Consider the following 27117-nt stretch of genomic DNA (forward strand, 5'->3'; position numbering starts at 1 on the left):
CAGTAGATCAAAAGCATTGTGATATTTTATAATCCTATGGGTAAATAACTTATTCAATTTAAAATGTGACATTTTCCCAATAAAATTAAGGTGATGCATAATGATAAATTGGGTGCCAATCCTAATGTATGCCATTTTATTTAATGCATTAAAAAAATTAGCAAGATTTAGTCAAAGTAACATTAAAATAATGTCATGAAAGTAGGTAATGCCTCAACTATTATACTATTATACTGGAAGTGCTCAATAAACGTTAGTTATTATTTCATAAGCTTGTATAAACTTTGCAAAGCTGTAATTTTCCTTAAAATATTTTTTGCAGATTCTGAAGAAGAATGTAAGATATTTAACAACATATGAAAAAGTAAAACAGTGCAGAGGACTTTTAGTAAACTAAGAGGGCAGGTTCTGGAGTCAGATTGCCTAGATTTGAATCCCACCTCTGCTCCTTTGCTGAGACTTTGGGCAAGTTACCTAACTTCTCTGTGCTTCAGTTTCCTCATCTGTAAAGGGCAATGATAATCTCACCTTCTTAGGGCTGTTGTGAGAATTAAATGAATACATACAAAAATTTAGAACAGCACTGACAGCACACAGTGAACACACAATAAATGTTAACTGTTATAATAAACAGACCTTAAGAACTCCCTCTTCCATGAACAGGGAAAATTAAGGAAGAAAAAAGAATTCCCCTTCTTGATCTGCTAAAAGCTTTTATATAAATTTAGATGTATTACCCTTTTTTCACAATTACACAAGTTTGTAAAACTTAAATATTTTTACTAAAAGACCTCTATGCAACTAAACAAATATTAAGTAGCTTCTTTGTAAGTTTAGTTTTCACTGACGACATCACTATGACTACTACTCACTTGGGCTCAAAATCTCAGTCACTACCTTGGACTCCTTCTCCTGCACCCTACAATTTGTAAAAAGTCAAGTAAATTCTACTTGCTGTATGTTCTCACATCCTTCCCCTCTTGTCCTACTGCTATGGCCCCCTAAAAACTCTTAATCTACATCTTCTATCTCCATTTCAGTTCATTCTCCAAACTGCAGCCAAATTTATCTTCTTAATACATCTTTCTAATCTAACAACTCCTGTGGGTAATGATAAAATTCATAAAGGGAACCTAAACCAGGGTCACTTAGCAAGGGCTGCGATGGAAGGGCTGGGCCCCACAAAAGAAGGACGGGGAAAAAAGCTACTACAAATCACTGATGGAGATAGGCCTTATATGAAGCTTTTGAGAAGGCAACAGGACAAAGATCTAAGGCAAGCAGCACACTAGCTAGGTGACTAGGTTTGAAATATACCAATATCCCTCTGGTCTAGTCTGAGGGCCCTAACAGCCAGGCCAAAACCACTATACCAAGAATGCAAGAGCACAAAAAGAGAAGGAAAACAAAAACGTTCCACTCAAACTGAGCCTGAAAACCAAAATTCTAAAACATATGAAGAACTTAATGCTAAGAAACACCATCACATTTTTTAAGCCTAGATTTGTGCCATTGTTTAAAAAGACTTTTGGAGTAAGTACTTTCTCTACAAATAACATAGGAAAAGAAACATAACCATTTGAGACTTGGATTAAAAAAAAAAAATCACAAGTCCAAGACTGGGAGAAAATAGGAAACCAAGGACTTCCATAAAGAGTCCTGCAGAATTGGGACAAAATGCAAAAAAAGGGAGCCTGGATTTCTCAAAGACCTCAGAAAATGTTCCCTTGTTGTCCCAATAGAAGGCTGACAGAGCTATCTGGGACAACATGTTAAACTCAAAAATTAAGTAGTAACCCCAGCCTCCAGAATGTTATGATTTGAGTTGACTCATCAGATTTGACAGACATGCCATTCCATGGGATTATCCATCCTATGGTCAAATGCCCTGAGACATTGCTGGAGCAATCTGCTCCTTTTTCATTTTCAAATCCAGTCACCCAAACCTAGTTTATTATAACCATGATCATCCTTTCACAGTCAAGTCAATTTTTATATCAAACAGGTGAATAACATTTTTCTTGACATGATGAGCTGATAGCTCATTAGACTTTTTAAAATAATTATTTCCCGTACCCACATTCTGTTTGATTTAGATAATTAACTTCTTTTGACATTAACTTCTTTACACATCAAAGTCCTATCATTCCAATGCTCTACTTCCTTTCTTCTAGACATTAAAAAAGAAAAGTCTGTTAAAAGCAGAAGCACTCAAGTCAATTTTCACTAATAAATACAGTTACCGTGGAACTGAAAACCTACTGTAATCTTCTCAATGGGTTAATGTCCTGCAGTTGTTTCAGCTTTCAATTGAAAATGCATCTGTTTGCCATATTTTACAAAATGAATTCAGATGTGCAGATTGGGACCTAGATTATTTCAACATGCCAGAGTTTAAATGTGAACCCAAGGAATAAGTTCATATCTGATTAATAGTATTTAAACCTGATCATTAAGCTAATAGCTAATACTATAACACACCTGTAAAACTGTGTTCCGGAGAAGAAAATTTGGCATTTATCTTTTAATTTAAAATTATGGAATTTAAGGATACACCCCTATCCTTAGAAAACACTGCTATCAAAAAAAAAGTTTTAATTGTAGTGAAGTTAATCACAAAAAGTAAACTAAACAAAATGCAATGAATATGCTACTGGGTTTCTAGTTAGATCTCATATTTTGGGGGACTAAATAACCACAGAAGAAATACCATGAAACATCTTTAAGCTTAAAAGACCTCAAATTGTCGAGAACCTTACTACTAGTTTCTGCACCATCCAAACATCATCAAAATCTGGACTGTGAAAACTATCAGTCAACCCATTAATTAAAAGAGAGAAGTTTTAATCTTATCTTCTATACTGCTGAAGAAAACTATTTCAGCAGACCTATGTACTGATTTTAAGCATCTACAGTCTCAATTCTAATGATAACCTGAACATCCCACATAATATAAATTAATAGAAAACTTTTATAATTAGAGTATTTTTATTTTCATAAAATTCCAAAGGCAGGAAGCAATTACGGTTAAGCCAACACTATTATACACTGCGTTTTAGTTTTGTTGTTTAAAAAAAATCAGGTTACATCATGATCTAAATTTCTTCTGTTGTGAAAAATAATACCAAATGGTCAATCACTGAGAATGCAAAAAATTAAAAATTAAATACATAAAATATCTATAAAAATGTCTAGACCTAGTGTTTAGAATAATACAATGGTAATCTCAGTATAGTAATATATGCCCCATTTTAAGTGGACTTTGGAAGGTATTAAAAAGCCTGGTTTATAAACTTACCTCAAATCAGTCCCACCTGACCTTGCCAGCCTCCTTTTCTACAGCAGTCAAATCAAACTTTCCCCATCTCCAGAACCATCCCATGTTCTTTTGAACCTTTACCCCTATAGCTCTCTCTACTTGCAATACCTTTTGAAACAATACAGTATCTGTCAACCTATCCAAAATCTATTGCCTAAGCCCATCTCCAAGAAACCTTCCCAGATATGTAAACAAAAGAAATTATTTCTCTGACATCTAATTATTTTAGTTTATATTAGTTTAATATTAAATTAACTACTTTACTGCATACTAATTATTTTAGTTGAATAAGCCTCTGTCCCACAGTGAATCCCTACCCCAGCTATGGACAGCTGACATCATCTTCTACTTCCAGAGAAACAAAAAGCTATCATTTAGTCATTCCCTCCACTCTCCTCCACCAAAGACAGTGTATCCTCCTCCCTTAATTCCCTCCTCTTATAATAAAGACACCCTCTTATTTAAAGCTAACACCACCAGTGCTTTGGATTCTTCATACCTAAGAAGGGCACCTACTACAGGCCAAACACTGTTCTAAAAGGTAGGGATATAGTAGTGACTAAGTCAGACAAAAAAAAAATACATTATAATGCAAGAGACAAGCACATAAACAAATATAATTTGAGGAAATAACAAATACTATGAAATAAGAAAAACAAGTTGATTTCAACTAGGAGGTGGCATTTAATATAAGATCTGGAAGGGAGCTCTGGAGAACTTCCCAACAAAAAGAACAGCAAAGTACCAAAATCCTGTGGCCAGTGTGGCTAGAAAGACATGAACGCAGGGGTAGCAAGAGGGCAGATCTTATAAAGCCTTTAGGCCACAGGAGTTTACATTTCACTTAAGTGTAATGTGAAGCTATTAGAGAATTTTGAAAAGGGAAGTTACTTGAAACGTTTTAGGTTTTAAAAAGATAACTCCAGCAGCGGGGAGAATATACTATACGGAAGCAAGAGTGCAATCAAGACCAGTTAGGAAGTTACTGAGGTTGTGTGCAGACAAGAGATGACAGTGGCTTGAATTAGTTTAACAAGTGGAGATGATGAGAAATGGTCAGATTTCTGGAACATATTTTGAAAGCAGAACTGATTTGCTGATGGATTACACGTGGGGTGTGAGAGAAGCGCAGTCAAGGATGACTGAATTCTGGGGCCTCAGAAACTGGTTGAATGGTGGTGCCATTTACTGAGATCCAGAAGACTGGGAAGGAAAAAATAAAACAGTTCAGTTGGGGCTATGTTAAGTTTGAGACAGCTATTAGACATTCAAGTGGAGATTTTAAAAACCTGCAGAAGCTTTGTGAGAGATGTTGTAAAGCAGAAAACTGAAATAAAACCCATGGTCACAAGATTTTTGTTAAGAAGGATAATTAATATAATAGAACTTTGTATAAGGATATAAGGATCAACTAATCTCATAAGTTCAATTTCTCTGTCAGGAATAATTTGTCTCACAGGATTGCATATAATGGGCACTAAAAAAAATCTGAACTGAAAATATCAAAACACCCTGTAAACGTGAAAACTACCCCCATCCTTTCTCTCTAGATGATAAACAGCTAAAACTGCAGCATTACATATCCTACATGAGCATCTTTTGGAACTAACAGACACCGGAGCCCAGTGATAGACTGCTACAAGACACAGGAGTTTCTAGTATATCTTCCTTCTTTAGTCTCATATTCAGTTTCTATTCCATATGCTTTCATATCCAGTACTCTCACAGAAAAATTGAGTTTAAAAAAAAATTCTTTGCAAAAACAGTCCCTAAAGTACACTGCAAATGTGCCTATCAGATTATCCTTAAGCCCTGACAAATGGCACATAGCACACTTACTTTTCCAACACTAAAACACTGTTGTTTTTACTCAAACTTTATAATAGAGTTGCTTAATGGTTAACTTTTGAGATATGTGGAAGATTTTGGCACCAATTACACTCCTAACAGTAAGAGGTAAGTGTATTTGACAAAGATGTCAAAAAATAAGCAGCTCCCGGCCGGGCGCGGTGGCTCAAGCCTGTAATCCCAGCACTTTGGGAGGCCGAGACGGGCGGATCACGAGGTCAGGAGATCGAGACCATCCTGGTTGACACGGTGAAACCCTGTCTCTACTAAAAAATACAAAAAAAAAAAAAAAAAAAAAACTAGCCGGGCGAGGTGGCGGGCGCCTGTAGTCCCAGCTACTCGGGAGGCTGAGGCAGGAGAATGGCATGAACCCGGGAGGCGGAGCTTGCAGTGAGCCAGGATCACGCCACTGCACTCTAGCCTGGGCAGCAGAGCGAGACTCTGTCTCAAAAAAAAAAAAAAAAATAAGCAGCTCCCTTAAAAATCAACACTCTCTTCCAGTCGAGAGTCACATTTTAGAAATATTAAAGCTTATGAGAATTCTGCATTAAACAATTTACAAAATATCTGATGTGTTTAAAAACACAGTTTACGTGACCAAAAAGAAAAAGGAATGGGGGATTTACTGTAGGCATGTAAAAAACAGATGAATTTGGAGTTTATAAAGGGTGTTTCACCTGTGTTAGCTCACTTTTTTTTTTTCCCCCACAATTACCCTACAAGACAAGTATTCTGCCTCTACCAACTAAGACTGGCTGAAGATCACAAATTCAGTAAACAACAGGCTTTGATCCCAGATAGCTGATAACCTGAAATATTCAGGCCATTTAGATATACTATGTTTTAATAAAAATCCTCTCATTTTAGTGCCTTAGTTTTTTCATTAGTAAAAGATCTCTATCTCCTAAAACACTAAAATATTGTGAAATTACTGAAAAGTTGTAAACACAGCAGTCAGGGGACTTACATAGTCATTAAGTTTTCTTGGTGACTGATGACTTTAAACACTCAGTTAAGAAATTCTTCGTTTAAAAGAAAATCTTAGGTAGATGGATAAGCAACTGTAACAGACAAATATATATGCAAATTGGTGGGAGGGAACCAAAGACATCTGAGCAGACTTCAGAACTACAGTTTGAAAATCACTAATTTCCTCCAAATCCCTCATTTTTCAGGTGAGGAACTGAAGTCCAGAGGGGTTTCTTGAACTGCCCAAGGACACACTACTATTTAGTGATACAAGCTGGGACTAAATCTGAGGTCCCCCGACACCTGGTCCAGAGTTCTTTCTACTATACAACAAGGAATATACAAATAAAAGTTTATCATAACTAACCCACAAGGCCTCCACAATGTGTATGTCACACTGAACTGTGTTGTGAAATATTAATATATGCCTATGCCAAACCACAATGGGAGCAGTAAAGAGCTAGGCTCTGGAGTTAAATTATAGGCTCTAACACTTACACATGACCTTGGGCAAGTTATGCCACCTCGCTGCCTCAGTTTCCTCATCTCTAAAATGGAGATTAATTACTTCTCTCCTAGGTTACATAAAATAACGTATGTACAGCCCTTAGGAAAGTGCCTTGTACATATCAGGCATTTAGTTCATGCCAACAATGATGATGAACTCAAGCAAAAGCAAAGCTTCTTGAAAATATATCACAAAAGATTATTGTTAAACATGTATATCCTCAAAGAATGTTATGACTAATAAAGACTAACATGAATACCGTGAAATATATAGAATTCAGTCATAAAACCACTATAGCATTTAAATCGCAAAAGTACATTTCAAGATTTTTTAAATGATTTATATTTGTATGTTATTTTAGTTAATATAGTCACATAAATTATTTCAATTTACTTGTCCTGTGAATTCAACAGCATCTTTTCAGTAACTCCTACCTACTATACACCAAACAGTGTACTATTTTCTTTTTATTTTGAAACAGGGTCTCTTTCTGTTGCTCAGGATGGAGTACAGTGGCACAATCTCAGCTCACTGCAGTCTCCACCTCCTGGGCTCAAGCAATCTTCCCACCTCAGCCTCCCAAGCAGCTGGTACTACAGGCACCAACCACCAAGCTCGGCTACATTTTTTTTTTTTTTTTTTTTTTTTTTTTTTTGAGATGGAGTTCTGCTCTGTTACCCAGGCTGGAGTGTAACGGCACAATCTTGGCTCACTGCAACCTCCGCCTCCAGGGTTCAAGCAATTCTGGTGCCTCAGCCTACTAAGCAGCAGGTACATGCCAAGACATGCAGCTAATTTTTGTATTTTTAGTAGAGACGGGGTTTCACCATGTTGGCCAGGCTGGTCTCAAACTCCTGATCTCAGGTGATCACCTGCCTAGGCCTCCCAAAGTGCTGGGATTACAGGTGTGAGTCACTGTACCCGGCCCAGCTAATTTTTGTTTTAAATTTTTTGTAGAGACTAGGTCTCATTATATTGCCCTCACTCTTAGGCTCAGGCAATCTGGACATGTCTTAGCCTCCCAAAGTGCTGGTATTACAGGCATGAGTCACAGAGCCAGCCACTATTTTCATGTTCATGATCTTATTTAACCTTCACTACCCATTAACTAAGGGCCAGATATTTTCAAAGGGAGAACTACAGTACAAAAAAGCCTGACAGACCCATTCTAGAAAGTAAGAGCCTCATTAGTACAACCTATTCGGTGGGAATATGTTTGGATAAATGAGATACAATGGAAAGAACACATCAAGTAAGTGCCCAAGAAAATGTTCGTTCTTCCTTAGCAGTATGGGGTTGTTTTCTGTAGAAAATATATTGTGACCAGATCAAAAAAGCACCATTACTGTGACTTAAAATATTATTTGTTTTTTTTGTGTTTGGTTTTTGAGACAGAGTCTCACTCTGTCACCCAGGCTAGAGTGCAGTGCACGTTCTCGGCTCATAGTAACCTCCGCCTTCCGGGTTCAAGAGATTCTCCTGCCTCAGCCTCCTGAGCACCTGGGACTACAGGCATGCACCACCATACCCAGCTAATTTTTTGTATTTTTAGTAGAGATGGGGTTTCACCATGTTGGCCAGGCTGGTCTCCAACTCCTGACCTCAAGTGATCCGCCCACCTCAGCCTCCCAAAGTGCTGGGATTACAGGCGTGAACCACCACACCCGGCCTGTGACTTACAATATTATTTGTAAAAGAGAACTGTCTTCAGTAATAGTGCCTATTATACACTATCTATGCTGTTACACAAAATTTGCGGAACAACTTCTGCAGGTCACTCTTTAGTGGAGGCTGTAGGTAGACGAGACAAAACCAATTCAACATAAAAATGTTTGTAAGGACAACAATTTTTAAACGTAATTCTCATTTGATGCCACCAACAGTCTTATGAGAAGGTGGGATGAGGTTGGGTACTAATTCTATTTTACTGATAAGGAAATTGAGGCACCGATATTAACAAGTTAAATACCTTAACTGAAATGACAAAATGTGGCAGAAAAGGGCAAAAGCTAGGTTTACAGAATTGCGTCTTAGTGCTCTGTTCACCAACCCACAGAACATCTCAGAACGTTATTATCACTTCTAGATTATCCAATAAACTTAAGGCTACAGCAGCTAATAGTTACTGAACTGCACCCAACACATCACATGAGTTATTTAAATTAACCTCTTATGAACCTAGAAGCAGAAGCCATCGCCATCTTCATTTTATAAATGAGGAACCGAGTATTCTTAGGAAGATTAAATAATTTGTCCCAAATCACATGGTTAGGAAGCAGCTGAGTGAGAACTCAAATCAAGTGTTAGAGCCTCAATAAAATATTTTACCCACTTCAGTATAAACTTAATAATGCATGTAGCTGAGTTATTTTTCATTATTTAAGTAACTGTAAGTAAAACCCGTCTTTAACATTCTAATACATAATCAGATTTCTGATGGATTTCACTATTCAACCTTACCATAAAATAAAATCAGTGTTATTTCAACACAAATACTCAATCTCCTGATTTGACTGACATAGACTAATGCTTTGCAGTCACCCCCACCAAAAGATAATTTTCTTCCAGAGGGAACCAAAACTCAAGCTGCTAAAGATTTCTATCCAAAGCAAAATTTTAAATTATCAGTGGCTTACATGGGAAAGTCACTTGCTGGCCTTATTCCAGGTATCTCATTTATTATTTAGACACAACAACAGTAATTTTGTCACTGTTTTAAAGTATATTTCTGGCCGCGCGCAGTGGTTCACACCTGTAATCCCAGTACTTTGGGAGGATGAGGTGTGTGGATCACTTGAAGTCAAGAGTTCAAGACCAGCCTGGCCAACACAGTGAAACTCTATCTCTACAAAAAATACAAAATTAGCTGGGCATGGTGGCAGGTGCCTGTAATCCCAGCTACTCAGGAGGCTGAGGAGGGAGAATCGCTTGAACCCAGGAGGCGGAGGTTGCAGTGAGCTGAGATCACACCATTGCACCCTAACCTGGGCAACAAGAGCAAAACTCCGTCTCAAAAATAATAATAAAGTATTTCTGATATTGCAATGTGGTTAATTGTCCTAAAACTATATATTACAAGTTCCAAGAAGGCTAACAGTAGGGTGACATTATTATGTGGTCCCAATTCGAACATTTTTGATAGTGAAAGGGGTTCTATTAAATAATTGTGCTGGAACAATCAGGCTTTATACCATGACTGTCTCAGAAAAATTAAGATATTATGGTCACCCATAAAAGCACCCCATTCTGATTTGCATATTATGAGCTATTCTCTCCATCTGATTTAATTCGTGGCTTTAAGTTATTGTTCCAGATCTAACCATTATCTTCAGCCTTAAGACCAAGAGCATCTTTTTTTTTTTTTTTTTTTTTTTTTTTTTTTTTAAGAGACAGGGTCTCCCTCTATAGCCCAGGCTGGAAGGCCTGGCCTGACCATGATTCACTGCAGCCTTGAACTCCTGGGTTCAAGAGATCCTGTGGCCTCAGCCTCCCAAAGTGCTGTGATTACAAGCATGAGCCAACGTGCCTGACCCAAGGGCATCATTTTACAGACATCAGGCCAGGGTTAAGGGTGCTACCGCTACCTATGAAGGTTGTTTGTTCTTTTAGTTTTATTTTCATATTTGACTTTATATAGACTTACTTAAAAAAAAGATGCACATATTTCAAGGAAAGCAATTTTGTGAAACATCTATTACCTAATCTCACTTATCTCTCCAAAAGACTTGGATAACCACAAAACTAGTTCTAAAATGTCCTAATGCTCAACAGTTATAATTTTTCAAATAGCTTTATTACACGAAAGGTTAAAAAAGAAAAAAAACTTGAATAAAAGAGCTGGAAACTTCTCACTGAAAACCAACCAAAGTAGTAAAAGATAAAAACCAAAAATCACAAAATAGTACCATAATGTTTAAAGAAAACTCCAGTTAATACTGTCATAGCTCTTTGGATCTGGCATTACCCGTACAACCTAGGAGACAAAAGAACGTTTTGCTTTGTCAAGATGTAAATAAGTACTAACAGACCCAAGATCTGAACTGCAGTATTTGAATGAAAGGCATTATTTGAATAGAATTACAATTCCGTAAGCCAATAAATGTTCCAAAGAGCTGGCTTCTCTGATTTGAAACTCAACCATATCAAGACTCGGAAGGACTCTCAACATCTAAACTGCAGACCTGTGCTGCCCAATGCAGTAGCCATCACTAGCCACACGTTGGTATTTAAACGTAAATCAATGTATTAATTAATTTACGAAACAAATTAAAAATTAACTTCCTCAGTGACACTTATCATATTTCAAGTGCTGAAGAGCCACTGTGCCTAGGCTACCACTAGTGCCTAAAGGCACAGATTATGGAACATCTCCACCAAGGCAGAAACTGCTACTGAAAAGTGCAGCCTAGACTTAGGCACACTTCGCTCCAATGTCCCGAATATCCTGAGATAAGAAACTTTCAATAGCACAATGAAGTGCATTCCATTCTAGAAAAGTACTCTCACGAACTGTTCCTCATAGTCAAATTCAGCCTCTAGGAAACATTCACCAGAAATTCCCCAAGTTCTGTCCTTCAAGTAAATCTTTGCAGGGCGAATTTAATTCCTCTTCCAAAGTCTGCCCTTTACATATATTAAGACCCCAGGTCCTCTCCTTCCAAATACATATATAAATATACACACTATACATACATATATACACATATATACACACACACATTTCTTTCTACCGAAATAATTTAACATTTCTATTAACCTCGTGGAGAAATGCCAATTTATCCACTTGTACAGTAATAACATGTCCAGGATCGTCTGAGTGTCAAATATTGCATATCACTGTCTTCATAACTTCACTCTCACTTGTGAGACCAAATGTCCTCATTCTCTGAGAAGATAAGGTCACAGTCATTCTGAACTCCTAAAACATGGAGAGCAAAAGCAGAGCTAAAATGTACTGAGCAGCACCTGGCGTTGTTCTAGGCGTTTAACGTGTATTTTCTCATATAACCCTGACAACTCTGAACTAGGCTATAAGATCGCCATTTTACAGACCAAAACAAGGCAAAGACAAGCTACATAATTTCCCCAGGGGCCACAGACGTGAGCTCACCCCAGAGAGAACACAGCGGATCTTCTCCTCTTTCTGGATGCTACACTCCCACTAACTACCTAACTCTTCTCTCGCCGTGCCATAAAGCAACAATTTCCCTCTTTAATGATTCCCCCGGCAACCCCCAACACTACCTAGACGACCCGCGCACCCCGCTCCTTAGCACAGCCCAATCCCCCTCACCCCACGCCCACCCGCCAACAGGGAGGAGTCGAGAGGCAACTCCACAATCAGCAGCAGAACCAGGGCGCTGCGCCCGGTCAGCGCCTCCCACAGCCGCCCTCCCTTCAACACTCCCGCGTAGACGCCGAAGACCCAGGCGGCCGCCCTAGAGCCGGGACCAGGGCGTGGCCGGCGCGGGGGCCCAGAGACGCTGGGATCTCCGCGCTGCGTCCCTCCCGGCTCTCGGACGTCTCCCCCGCCCGCACCCCCGCACCGCCCCCCGCACGCCCCACAACCTCTGCTTTAAGAACCCTTGTAGGCACGGCTGCGCTTCCTGCGAGGAGAATGTGGGGGGTGGAGATGGTGCGATTTCTGCTGCTGCGGCCCGGGACACGCTTGGAAAGGGGCGGGGTGGGGGGGCCGAGAGTGTGGAGTGTAAGAAAGGGAAAAGGTGACTCGGCTGTGTGACGGGGGGGAAGGGGGTGCAAGATGGCGTGAGCCCGACTCTCGGTGAGGCGGGGGTTGCGGAGACTGAGGAGTTAGCGATACGGACGCCCCCAGCACTGGCTGTGCGGGCGCATGCGCGCTCTGCCAGGTGGCGCGCGGTCTCTCAGCCCGGGCGAGCTACTTCCGCCACGCTCGCCGGGGGCGGGGCGTTGTGCGCGGCCCTCAGAGCCCGGAGAGGGCAGCGCTGAGCCACGCGGCGGCGTTTAGAGCTGGGGAGGCTGGGAGCGGTGTGGGGATGATCTGAGATCGCTCAGGGTCTACAGGGTGCAGGCTTGAATTCTTTAGGAATTGGGCCCGAGAGGGATAGGATTTTGACGGATTCGGTGACCGGCACTGGAAGTTGATTTTCAACTCCAGGGAAGAGATTCACCGTTGTAAGCTTCTTTCCAGGAATTGGAGTGAACGGGATTTTAGCGGGATTGCGCGTTTAGAATGGTGAAGGGAAACGGAGAGGTCTGAACCCTCGCCGCAGGGCCGCAGTGCGGGCGTGTGGACGTGGAACGCTTTCTGGGACGGCGAAACCAGCTCTTCCTCCGCTCCCGCGCGCCATCACTCCCTACCCTGACCTCGCACAGAATCTGTTTCATTAATCTGCAATTAATGTTTTTCCCCAACTCGTAACTAGACGCAGGCGTTCAACTACCATGTTTTGTTATTGAAAACTTGTTCTACTTGAAGGCCTTTTTTTTTTTTTTGGACGATTCTGTGTTTAGATTTTGGCCTGTTCCTCATTTTAAAATCTTGCACCCCCAGTATTGAACTGTACATCCTGTCCTGCCACATTTGATTGATACAGATGTAGTTCTTTAAATAATACAGTAGTCGTAAGACAATGCTTTCAGTCTTTCACTATATTATATGAAGTCTTATTTCTGTTTTAACATTCTTATTGGTTGCTTAGAGAAGAAAACTGGTTATCCATGCTCACCTGCACACCTGTGACGTCAAATACTATAAAATACTGTATTTTATAGGGATTCAAGTATTAACCCTCACCAAGTCTTTTTAAGCATCACTGCTTCAGTTATTTTCTTGCCTATACATACTGTGAGTTCTGAAATAATCCCTTCCTCCTATTTGCTTAAATTGTTTAAAATAGCAACTTATTTAGTTATTTCCTCTGTGGATTGTAGTTGAGTCTGCTAATGTTGTGTTTATTCTCTTTAATCTCCCCAACGCTTCAATATTTTCCAAATACCTAAAATTCCAAAAGAATAAATATATTTAGGATGTGAGAGTTCAGCACAATGTGTAAATCAGGGATCAATTCATTGCTGAGCAAAGTGTGCAGTATAAGGGAAAGTAATAGCATCGTAATAACTTCTTACATTGGAAGACTGGTTGAAAAGCTATTTTGAGTACATTACCAAGAAATTAGTTAACAGAAGATTAAGAGAAAAATTGGTGTTCATATCTAAAGAAACGTAAAAGTAGATCATTTCAATTAAAATTATGTTTAAAGTTGTCATGGAAGTTCCTGCACTGGAGTTTCACCTGCATCAGATGAGTACCTGTTTGACCCAGTTTATCAGGATAGAATCCAGATCATCTTACTCTAGGATACTGGTGTCCAGCCTGCATAAAATCACACACAGGCCGGGTGCGGTGGCTCACGCCTGTAATCCTGGCACTTTGGAAGGCCGAGGCGGGCGGATCACAAGGTCAGGAGATCGAAACTATCCTGGCCAACATGGTGAAACCCTGTCTCTACTAAAAATACAAAAAATTATCCGGGCGTGGTGGCACGCGCCTGTAGTCCCAGCTACTCGGGAGGCTGAGGCAGGAGAATCGCTTGAACCTGAGAGCCAGAGGTTGCAGTGAGCCGAGATCGTGCCACTGCACTCCAGCCTGGCAACAGAACTAGACTCTGTCTAAAAAAAAAAAAATCACAGACAACAAAAGTTAATGAGAGTGAGACATGGAGAAGGGAAACTGAGTTAAGGCATTGATACAGTAAGTTTAAAAATTTTGTTATTAGGAAACTGAATTGTGCTGTTGGCAGAGATCTGAGTTTTAAAGTCACATGAGTTAACCAGGTTCCTAGCTCCTGGAATGTCTTAAAATCAATTTTTGAAAATCTGATTTAGCCATAATTTTTCTCATAGTTTGAGACCATTGCTATATACAAAGGGCCAAAAATATTTTTCCATTACATTCATATCAAGTATCCTAAACTATCAATGGTACTAGGGTATCTTGATTATAACAAAACTAGAACAGCAAAGCTGTTGCTAAAGTTAAGGTTTTGATGACTAACACCTCTCAGAAAAACAAGTGATTTCCAAGGCATCTGGGGAAAACGCATCAGGAGACGAAGTTAATTTATCACTCCACAAAAATGTCTCCATGACCTGGACAAAATTCTTAAAGAAAAATGAAGCATTGTAAGTGTAGACTTTTACATTCCTCTGGCATGTAACATTCACATAGACTCACTAGTGCAAAGAGAAAGTGCATATATCTAAGTAAAAGTGCTCATGGGCATCTTAAAATGATTAGATAGTAAGCCCACATTCTCAAAAGAACAGCAGAAGTCATGGCTAATATGGAACCATCTCTCTGATTCCATGGAAGTGATTTCTTTTTATTATTATTTTCTGAGACAGAGTCTCACTCTGTCACCCAAGCTGGAGTGCAGTGGCCCTATCTCGGCTCACTACAACCTCCACCTCCCCGATTCAAACGATTCTCCTGCCTCAGCCTCCTGAGTAGCTGGGATTACAGATGTGTGCCACCATGCCCAGTTAATTTTTGTATTTTTAGTGGAGACGGGGTTTCACCATGTTGGTCAGGCTGGTCTCAAACTCCTGACCTTGTGATCTGCCTGCCTCGGCCTTCCAAAGTGCTGGGATTACAGGCATGAGCCACTGCGCCTGGCCAGAAGTGGTTTCTTCTCATGTGGATGCCACAGTAACAGTTCAGGTGACCTGGAAATTCTTTGTCGTTTTGAGATTCATAACTCTTACTTGTTAGGATACTTGTGGGGCCTTTTTATTTTCTATCAATTATTTCATCCTTTGCTATATTTGCCTTCTATTTTTAATGCTTAAGTTGTCACCATGAAAATAAACTGGGGTAGACTGCATATTGTTTAGAACTGTATATTGCAATTGTTGCTAGATTCGTTTTTTGATGTTCAGAACTGTTTTCCAATTGCATTCTCAAAAGTATCTTGTTTTATGTTTAGAACAAGTCATTCTGACCAAAAAGATTACTCAGCCCGGTAGTACCTGAGCAAGTCACTTAACATCACTGAACTCCAGTTTTTTATCTGTAGAATGAGATGATAGAACCAAATAAACTAAAACCTTACAGCCCTAAAATTCTATGTTCCTTCAAAATGGGAATAGCCAAAGGATGGATCCTAAAGTTGTGCAGAATAATTTCAGCATTTGTGCTACAAAAATTACAAAAGTAATCAGGGCTTGCTTTTTTTTTTTTTTTTTCTTTTGAAATGGGGTTTCCCTCTCTGTTGCCCAGACTGGAGTGCAGTCATGCAATCATAGCTCACTGTAGCCTCAACCTTCTGGGCTCAAACAATCCTTCCACCTCAGCCTCCTCAGTAGCTGGGACTACAGGCATGTGCCACTACACTCAGCTAATTTTTAAATTTTGTGTATAGATGGGGATCTCCCTATGTTGCCCAGGCTGGTCTCAAACTCCTAGGCTCAAGAGATCCTCCTGCCTCAGCCTTCCAAAGTGCTGGGATTACAGGATTGAGCTGCCATGCCCTGCTTGATGTTACACATTTCAAAAGAGAAACCAACATGAAAAGATGTATCAGATATGCTGATGCACTGCAGGGGGTGGGGGTGTCACAAAATTATTGATGTGTAATCAAATTGGCTTCCCCTACCTTCCAATTCCATTCATAAGGAAAAGCAGTACAATGATTTGAAAAGAAATGTTAAAAAAAAAAAAATTATACAGTACCAGGTAGCTTGTAGAACTGTAATCATGATCATCCTCTTAGGGACCTGTCATTGTAGATTTCACAGTCCAGGGTCTTTTAAAATTAGTGCTTGGCTGTTGAAAAAATGATTATGTTTTTGAGAGTCAGAATGGTAAGGGAACCATGGAATACCAGCATTCCAAAGACCCTTTGAGCTCTTCAGGCACATGAAAACTTAGTTGTTCCCATTCTCATGGAATCCAATATGTAATACTCTTGTACTGGAATCAGACAACTTTTACATTTCAACAGATTGTTGTGGGCCTACTATGTACCTGACAGTATTCTCGAAGCTGCAGATATAGCAGTGAACAAAACAGAAAAAACCTATGCCATCATCAAACTCACATGCTAGTAGGAGTTAGACAATAAAAATAAATACCTAAAATAAATACCTAAATTATATAGTATGTTAGAAGGTCATGAGTGTTATCAGAAAAGTTTATATGGGAAGGAACGTGGAATGAGACCAAGCACAGGAGGAAAGGGGAAGATGTAATTTTTAAATTGGGCAGTTGAAGCAGGACTCACTGAGAAAGTAGTATTTGAAGAATGACTTGAAAGTGAAGGAGATACCTGCACATATCTGAAGAAAGAGCATTCCAGACTACGAGAACAATTTGCAAACCCTAGGGTGGGGACAGGTCTGGTAATTTGAAGCAACAGCCAGGAGGCCACTGTAGCTAAAGAAGAGTAACCCAGAAAGAAAATCATGTGATATGAGGTCAGAGAAGCACTAGGCCAGATGGTGAAAGGCCGTGTGTGTCTGACACTGAGAGGCTATTGGCAGAAGATTGACTTCGTAAGATTTAGGCTTTATATTGGTTACCTTGGCTCCCAGGTTGAAAATAGTCTGTAGAGTGACAGGTCCTGTTGCAGTAACCCAGGCAAAAGATGATGGTAGCTTGTACTAGGGTTGTTACAGTAGAGGCCTTAAGACATGGTTGGGTTCTGGGTATATTTTGAAAACCAATATGATTTGTTAACACATTGGATTTAGGATTCTAGAGAAAGAGAGGTATCAAGGATGAACAACTTTGTTCTGAGCAACTGGAAAAATGGATTTGCCTACATTCACTGAGATGGGGAAGATTGGGGTTGGAGTATACTGGGTAGGTGCAAGAGATCAGGAATGCAGTTTGGGGAATAAGTACATAATTAAACATGATGTTTGTATTATCTTTAATGTTTTGCCATCAAAAATAAATAAGTTCTGGACTGGGCACAGTGGCTTACGCCTATAATTCCAGCACTTTGGGAGGCCAAGGCAGGTGGATCATTTGAGGCCTGTTCGAGACCAGCCTGGCCAACATGATGAAACCTCGTCTCTACAAAAAAACACATAAAAAATCAGCCAGGTGGGGTGGCTGAGCCTGTAATCCCAGCTTCCAGCTACTGGGAGGCTGAGGCAGGAGAATCGCTTGAACCCAGGAGGCAGAGGTTGCAGTGAGCCGAGATAGTGCCACCGCACTCCAGCCTAGACAACAAAGTGAGAAAGTTCTTAAGGAAATGAAGTTTGAATTTGTAACATTTTATAATAATTAAATTAATTTCTAATCTTGCTCATGTAATAAAGTTCCATTTAGACCTATCCAATGTATGTCAAGGAATACCTTTAAGAAAGTTTGAGAAAAACTAAACATCCACTTGTTTTAAAAAATAAAAATAAAAAAAATTTTTTGGTCTATCAGTCCTCGAAAGTAGGGAATAAAGTTAAGACGAGTATACAGAAACATCCAGTTCTCCAAAGTATTTTCACTGAAACTGAATCTATTTCAGTGAATTATTCAAATAACTGCCTTCTTTTTCTATTACTCATGGAAACAGGACCAAAAGTTATTTGGTGCCATATGAAATAAATGACAGTGTGGCTAACGCAACCTGCTATTCCTACTTCACATTCTGAAGTTGGATGCAACAAACCTATTTTGACTAAGTAATGCTCAGATCATTTGTTAAATAGTAATCAGGGAACTGTACCAACAGGTTTCACCAAGTTACTTTGTTTTTATTTTTAGCTTTTTACCGAGGCAGCATAAGCTGTATTTCTCTCTTACCAGAATATATTTAAAACCATTTCTTTAACTCAGTCAGGTATAGTGTAAAAAATAAGGGCTTTAGTGCCACTTTAGCCATAAGGCTGGGCAAGTTATTCAACTGAAAATAAGTGTCCTCCAGTGTAAAATAAGGATAGGAATACCTAATGTAGGAAGGTTGATATCAGGATTTAAATGGGAAGTTCCTGACACATTGAAAATATTTAACAATTTGTAGTTATTATTGTTTTCCGGCGGGGGAGTGGTTGGTTGGTTGGTTGGTTTTTTTAGACAGAGTTTCGCTCCGTTGCCCAGGCTGAGTGCAATGTCATGATCTCAGCTCACTGCAACCTCTGTATCCTGTGTTCAAGCTATTCTCATGTCTCAGCCTCCTGACTAGCTGGGACTACAGGCATGCACCACCACACCCGGCTAATTTTTGTATTTTTTGTAGATACAGTGTTTCGTTATGTTGGCCAGGCTGGTCTTGAACTCCTGGCCTCGAGTGATCCTCCCACCTTGGCCTCCCAAAGTGCTGGGATTACAGGTGTGAGCCACTGTGCCTGGCCAGTTTTCTAGTTTTTATTTTAATTAGTTATTGAGTGATTTTATAGTGTTTATATTTTTAATGTGTTAGACATGGGACTATTAAACACAAAATCTTATCTCAAGTATTAGATATTAGGGTGTCTTTTTTTTTTTTTTCCTTTTGTTTTTAAAGACAGGGTCTCACTCTGTCTCCCAGACTGGAGTGCAGTGGCACTATCGTAGCTTACTGTAACTTCAAACTTCGGGGCTCAAGCAGTCCTCCCGCCTGAGGCTACAGATGCACACCACCATACCCAGTTAAATTTTTTTTAAATGTTTATGGAGATAGGGTCTCACTATGCTTCCCAAGCTGATCTCAAACTCCTGGCCTCACGTCATCTTCCGGCCTCAGCATCCAAATTGCTGGGACTACAGGCATGAACCACTATGCCCAGCCTATTTTTTCTTAATTCAGTAAACTTATGTAAATGTGACAATTATGCTTTTAACAAACATTTACTGAGGATATAGTAAGTACACTATTAGTCATTGTTAGACATTGGGAATATAAGATAAATAACAGAATCTCTGCCCTCAAAAAGACTTCTTACTGGTGAATTTAGGAGAGGCAAAGGTATATAAACAAGGAAGAGCAAAGGTACTATGATAATATGTAACCTGGGTATCAGCTGAGATCTCCCTGGATTTTAAGCCCTCAGTTAGGATTGGTTTGAACCTCCATTCCACCTCATTTGCAAGTCCAATACCCAACCCAAGATTTCTTCTTATTTCTGGGGAGCTAATGTTCTCACTGACCCGCTCTGGCTCTGAACTTCCCCTTATGGTAAACTAGTGTGTTTCAGGGATAAGCTGCCATCTGTCCTTATTCCACAAACATCCACTCAGATGTAGAACTTAGCCCTGTTCCTAGGTTTCACCCAAAAGCATTTTCACAAAGCTCTGTGTGGGCACAGCAGATTTACTAAGGTTATGAAATGATGAAAGGGAGTTAACATTACAGAAACACAACTTAAAAGTACTGTAAATTTCTAGTCTTAAAAGTGGGCCAGGTGTGGTGGCTCACACCTGTAATCCCAACACTTTGGGAGGCCAAGGTGGGTGGATCGCTTGAGGTCAGGAGTTCAAGACCAACCTGGTCAATATGGCCCGACCCCGTCTCTAATAAAAATACAGAAATCAGCTGGGTGTGGTCGTGCATGCCTGTAATCCCAGCTACTCAGCAGGCTGAGGCAGGAGAATCGCTTGAACCTGGGAGGCGGAGGTTGTATTGAGCGAAGATCGCACCACTGCACTCCAGTCTTGGTGAAAAAGCACTCCTGCCACAATGTCGTGCTTCTCCACAATGCTCCTTTTTCTTCTTTCTACTCAGTCCTCTGCTCTTCCTCACCCACAAATTCTTATTTGTTTTTAATATTAAGTAGTTTTTTTTTTTTTTTCTTAGATTCCAGTAGGCTCCAGTCTTTGAGGGCTTACTGGCCACCCAGCAGTTTATTAGTGCGTTTTCTTTTTTTTTTCTTTTTTTTTTTTTTTTTGAGACGGAGTTTCACTCTTGTTGCCCAGGCTGGAGTGCAATGGCACGATATCAGCTCACCGCAACCTCTGCCTCCCAGGTTCAAGCGATTCTCCTGCCTCAGCCTCCCGAGTAGCTGGGATTATAGGCATGTGCCACCACGCCCGGCTACTTTTGTATTTTTAGTAGAGATGGGGATTCTCCATATTGGTCAGGCTGGTCTCAAACTGCCGACCTCAGGTGATCCACCAGCCTCAGCCTCCCAAAGTGATTACAAGCGTGAGCCACCGCGCCCAGCCTATTAGTGCATTTTCTCAAAGAAATTGGAGATCATTTCCTTCAAAACTATCTGCTCTAATACAAATTATCTTACCTCCATATGTATAGATTGTAGCAAGGACACAATTAGGGAGTAGTCATTTGAGGCCACTAAGTGTTGACTGGAGCAGAGAAAGATGTCAAGGAAGACAACCTCTCTGAACCTCAGTTACCTTCAAGGTCTTGTGATGAGGATTACATGGAAATGTATGCGAAGTGCCTTGCACATGATAAGCTCTTAATAAATGTTGATTTTTTTGTTATTATTGTCGTTACTATTGAGAAGATGACTCATCACTCAGCCTTGAAAAGTAAATGATGGTTAACAAAATGAGGAAGGATAATTTCGGCAGAGGGAGCCGTATTAGCAAAGTCAGAGTGTGTTGGAGGAAACTGCAAGTTGTCCAGCGTGATGAGATCATAGGGTATGAAAAGGAAAGCTACAAATTTGACAGGAGCCAGATCAAATAAAGTCTTAGGCATTATGTTTGGGCTTTATCTAATAAAAGATGGTGAGCCTTGGAAGAATATTTTTAATGCAATGACATGGTTAAATTTGCCTTTTAGTTGACAGTAATGTGTAAGACAGGTTGGAAGGGTGAAAAATTGGAAGGAGCTAACAGTTCAGAAAGAAGTGATATGGGCTAGAGTTAAGTCAATGGAGTAGGAAACAATAGAAGATAGCAGGAGAAATGCTAAAGAAGTAGAATTTTATATGACTTGGGTACTCGTATGACATGAGGATAGAAGTAAGGCAAAGAAGGAACTCAAGTATCATTCCAAGGTTTCTTGACTTACTGAGTGGATGGTAGTACCATTTATGAAGACAAGGAATACTAAAATGGCAGTTTTGGACGTATGTTTGAGGTGACCGTACAAATCTCAGTGGCTATGACAAGCAGCAAACTGTAATATTCAGGCAGACTAGTCAAGATAGAAGCTAGAATAAAGTCTGTAGTTCAAGAGAGTGGATGGACATTTAGGTTTAGGAACCAGAAGTACACAGCACTCATGATTCCACACACCTAAGTCACATGTAACACACAGCTCGGTTCCTAGATTTGGCCTAGAAACATTCTTGCAAGAATCTGTGTGGGTGCAGCGGAAGCCAAAGGAGACAATGAAATGCCCAAGACAGTGTATAAAACAATGAGAAGTGAGTCAAACATCAAATCCTTAATACCCACATTCAATGCTTCTAGTTCCCAGATCTAAATATCCACATACTGTCCTGATCTCCAGACTGTATTCTACCTTCTATCTGCACCACTCTGCCTGAATATTCCAGTTGTGCTATTGGTTATAGCCACTGGGATTTTATACTGTTACCTTAAACACAGTCAATGGGAGGAGGAGAGGAAGAGTCAACAAGGAACACTGAGAAGTTGGTTAGTGGTGTCACAGAAACCAGGAGAGCAGAGTTTCAAAGAGGCATATTAATGATGCTAAAATGATAATCAGGATTAACTGGACTTGCCAGTTGAAGGTAACCTTTGGCAAAACAGAGTGGTAGGAATAGAAGCTTGGTTATAGTGACTTGGAAAGTCCTATAAGTTCCTTATTCTTCCCAAGAACTTGGCCTGTGAAAGAGAAAGAGTAGCTGGAGAAATATTCAGGGCCATGAGATAGATTTTCAAGATCAAAAGACTTGAGGTTGTTTACAGGCTTTCGAGACGAAGCTAGTAAAGAGGGAAGGTTTGAACACTTGGGATAGAAGAAGGCTAACAACAAAATCACAATGATGCACAGACCGAATTAAACCCTAGAAAAGAGCCCAGAAAGTGGGATGAGTCTTAAATTAGAAAAGAGGCAGATCGGAAAAAAGAAGTAAGAATTTGAAGCAGACCATACCTGATGATCCCAGTCTTTTTCAGTAATGTATGAAAGCAACTATTTTGCTGAAAAAGTGAGGATGACAGGGTAAGTCCTGTATGGGGTGATACAGTTTTGTTGCTACACTGTGAGGAACGGGACAGAGATAATCAGAGGCTTGTTAAATTGCCGCTAGCCCAGAGCATAGGGCAGTGGCTCTAAAACTGTACTCGCAGCATCTGCTTCTTGTTAGAAACGAACATTTGGGCCCCACCCCAAACCTGCAGAATCAGATACTCTGGGGTGTGGAGTTCAGCAATCTACCTTAACAAGTTGCCCAGGTGATTTTGAAGTAAGTTAATGTTTGAGAACCACTTGCACTAGAGCATCTATAGAATTTGTGACTCCTCCAACTAGCAAGCAATGATGAAGCACAAACTACGCTACTCAGCCACATTCTAGTCATTTTTGGTAATATTTTTCATATTACAAATATATTTATTTGGAACAATATTCTTAAAGACTTTTAAAACTCTACTGATTTCTCTCTAGAAATGGGTGTCATACAAGATTTAAAAATCTAAACCAAGAGATTTCTTTCTTCCAAGTTTTACAAAGCAAATACTATCAAAAAAAATTGGTTCTCTACTCTCATTTTACATTTATAATAGAGAAATAATAAAATTGTTCACAGCATCAGAAATATTCAGTGACTCCCCCTATATAGCAGTTCTCAAATTATGCTCCAGCACTGGTGTCATCCCATTCTAACCAAATAATGGCAGTCATTTCTCAGTTCATGGGGAAGGAGTTTATGAACTGAATTTCTCAATTTTAAATTACCCTCCAACAAATGTTTCTTCAACCTTTGGCTTCTACTACTACTTCTCTTGCAGCAAGTGCTAATTGATGACCAAGTAAGTGAACAAATAGTAAATGAATATTAATGAAACTTGAAGTTAGCCAGTCATACTTAGTTCAATAGTTCCTCTTTAATAGAACACATGTTTATGACTGTGATTTTTATATTGCATACCAATAATAAAGTCATTTTCTACTATTATTGTCCCAATAATGTTGCCATTGTTCAAATATTTGGAACCTAACTGGGAACTACTTTCACGATCTGGGAGATATCCTTTTGGACATCCTAAACAATGAAACAGCTAACAGACTGCTGGTCTAGAAAGATCATAAAGACTTATTTTTCAGCTAAATATGTGCGTGGGTGATCAAGGTGATTTAACCAGGTATGCCTTGCTTAAAGAAATATGGCATTATATGTAGAAATCCGTATTTGTAAACCATAGATGGACATACAGATGACAGTGGGACATTCTCCAATTACTTACAATTAAGACTAAGCTCTGAACGTTAATTTGTACGATAAGTAAATAATGGATCACTGTAGAGATATAGATCCAAGACAGCAAGCCTTAATTATAACCTGATTAAAATATGATATAAATGAGAAGAGAGGTTAGTCAGAAAGCATAGAAAGAGCAGAATTAGAATATATTGGCAGGCCGGGCATGGTGGCTCATGCCTGTAATCTGGCACTTTGGGAGGCTGAGGTGGGCATATCACTTAAGACCAGGAATTAGAGACCAGCCTGGCCAACATGGTGAAACCGTGTCTCTACTAAAAACACAAAAATTAGTCAGGTATGGTGGCGCACACCTGTAATCCCAGCTACAGCTACTTGGGAGGTTGAAGCACAAGAATGGCTTGAACCCGGGAGATGGGTGTTGCAGTGAGCTGAGATTGCACCACTGCCCTCCAGCCTGGGCCACAGAGGAAGACTCTGTCCAAACAAAACAAAACAAAACAAAAAAGTTATTTCACATTCCAATACTGTGGAGGTAAAAGAGGGAAAGATAAATAGGTCAGGCTATGAGGGTCTTAGTATTGTTTAAAAATTCAAATTATATAGGTAACTCTCCTTATCCTGATTCTGTTGTGACCAAGCAACCTTCAGATTCTTTGGCTTCCATGAATAGTATTTGGCTTCTCAGTAATGTGATAATAATGTCAATGATAATGTCAATAACTCAGCACTTTGTTTTTTATGCTGGATCTCTTATAAGTTGAGCCAGCTTTGGAACAGCAATATGTTGTCTGGTGAGGGTTAAGGGGGTCAAACCCCAAACCCAAACTCCACTCTAAGAGGTTCAGGCAGTCCTCCTTGGCAGCACCCCAACCTGGAAACCTGCCTTTCTTCTGAACAACTACAGGAAACAGATAAATTATCATGTGCTTTTTCACCTCATAAAAGGATCGTTTGCTTTATGAAAATGTTTTAAAACATTGGGAACTTAAATAAGATGAGAAACTAAGAAGTGACTTTTGAGTTTTCAGAAGTTTAATGTTGACATAACTGGTATTGATGGTGTGGTGAGGGTATGATGTGCATGTATTGAACAGATCACTCATTTGAGATTAGCAGTGAGAAGAAGGAAGGGAACAAGATGGAAGGTGAAAGGGCAATTGGGTAATTGAAAAGAGTTTTGGTTGTTATTTTCCCCCATGAGAAAGAAACTAGGTCAGAAAAAAAGAGAAAGGCCAGTGGAATTGGCCATAGAGATATGAACATCACAGGATAGAAGTGGGATAACTGGGAATATAGGCTCCCTAAAAAGATTGGGTTTGCGGGGCAAGGGAGTACATTTCCTTCGAGGAAAACTCCTTCAAAATTACTCAGAAATACAGTACTTCCTTTAAATACATAACTTACTATTATAGAATGGCCTTAGACTCTCTTCCCTCTGATCAAATATCTCTCAAATTTTATTTATTTACAAAATATTAATGAAGTGCCTCTCATAATTAAAAGAGGAAGAAAGATGTGATCCTTGTCCTAGAGAAGCTTATAGTCTAACAGGAAAAAATGGACTTCTAAACAAATCATTGCATGTCTTGTATAGGTACAAGATTCTATGTGATATGGTTTGGATGTTTATCCACTCCAAATCTCATTTTGAAATGTGATTCCCAATGTTGGAGGTGGGGCCTGGTTGAAGGTGACTAGATTATGGGGGCAGATCCCTCATGAATGGCTTAGCACCATTCCCTTGGTAAAAGTGAGCTCTTGCTGTTAGTTTACATGAGATTCTGTTGTTTAAAAGAGTCTGAGACCTTCCCCTTGCTCTCTTCCTCCCACTCTAGCCCCGTGATGTGCCTGCACCTGCTTCACCCTTCATCATGATTATAAGCTTTCTAGGCAGATATTGGTACCATGATTACTTGCACAGCCTGAAGAACCATGAACCAATTAAACTTTTTTTCTTTATAAATTACCCAGCCTCAGGTATTTCTTTACAGCAATGCTAAAATGGCCTAACACATTGTATTAGTCTGTTTTCACACTGCTGTAAAGAACTGCCTGAGACTGGGTAATTTATAAAGTAAAGAGGTTTAATTGACTCACAGTTCAGCATGGCTGGGGAGGCCTCAGGAAACTTACAGTCATGGTGGAAAGCGAAGGCGAAGCAAGGCACCTTCTTCACAAGGCAGCAGGAAAGAGAAGTGCCAAGCAAAGGGGAAAGAACCCCTGATAAAACCATCAGATCTTGTTAGAACCCACTCACTATCATGAGAACAGCATGGGGGAAACCGCCCCACAATTCAATTACCTCTACCTGGTCTCTCACTTGACATGTGGGGATTATGGGGATGCAATTCAAGATGAGATTTGGGTGGGGACACAAAGCCTAACTGTATCACACACCATGGAAGCATAGAGGAGATTAGTTTTGCTTTTTAAATATTCAAATAATGCTTCAAAACTATTTAATCCATTTCACTGGTGGCTCATCTCTTCACCAGTTTCCAATCCTCATCTGCAGGCTCTCATATATGTAGTCAGTCCTTTATACTTGTTTCCAATCGGTTAAACAAACATACATTTTATTTGCTTGTACAGTATAATAGAACTAGAGGGTCTAGGGAACTCAGAATTACATAATACATAATCCCTGCCTTCAAGAAATTTGCACTCCAATTGAGGTGTGCAAGCTAATAGAACTTTTTTTTTTTTTACTATTTATATTTAAATATAGGCTGCGCATAGTGTCTCATGCCTGTAATCCCAGCACTTTGAGAGGCCAAGGCAGGAGGATTGCTTGAGGCTGGGAGTTTGAGACCAGACTGGGCAACATTTTGTGCAACTCTGTCTCTACAAAAAAAATTTAAAAACTAGCCAGGTGTGGTGGCATCCACCTATATTCCTAGCTACTTGGGAAGCTGAGGCAGGAGGAATACATGAGTCCAGGTTACAGAGAGCTGTGATCACACCACCGTACTCCAGTCTGGACAACAGAGTGAGATTCTGTCGCTAATAAAATAAAATAAATAAAAATAAATACACTTTTACTTCTTAAAGGGAAAACCAGTTAGGCTGTATAATCCCCATAATTGTGCCACATTTCCTAGACAGCAAAGACTTTAGGTGGGGAGGGTTAGAAGAAAAAGAAGGGAGACCAATAAATTTTAATGTTAATTTCTAGGTGTGGAAATTA

General features: G+C 39.8%; 2 protein-coding genes across 7 annotated transcripts in view; one reads left to right on the forward strand and one right to left on the reverse strand.

Annotated features, from left to right (window-relative positions):
• Nucleotides 1-12431, reverse strand: part of SUPT3H (SPT3 homolog, SAGA and STAGA complex component) — a 527431-nt gene extending 515000 nt beyond the window's left edge. Inside the window, exon 1 of one of the 3 annotated variants that reach the window (XM_050788261.1) lies at nt 12213-12431. The gene's annotated coding sequence lies outside the window, so the exon portion shown is untranslated. Of the gene's footprint in view, nt 1-6134; nt 11897-11937; nt 12096-12212 lie in introns of those variants that run through there. The other 2 variants (XM_050788262.1, XM_050788263.1) reach the window with 2 other exon arrangements.
• RUNX2 (RUNX family transcription factor 2) overlaps nt 1-27117 on the forward strand; it is a 220738-nt gene that overhangs the window by 37288 nt on the left and 156333 nt on the right. The gene's annotated exons all lie outside the window — the stretch shown is intronic.

This window comes from Macaca thibetana, chromosome 4 (assembly GCF_024542745.1).
Source record: "Macaca thibetana thibetana isolate TM-01 chromosome 4, ASM2454274v1, whole genome shotgun sequence".
In the NCBI taxonomy this organism is placed as follows: domain Eukaryota; kingdom Metazoa; phylum Chordata; class Mammalia; order Primates; family Cercopithecidae; genus Macaca; species Macaca thibetana.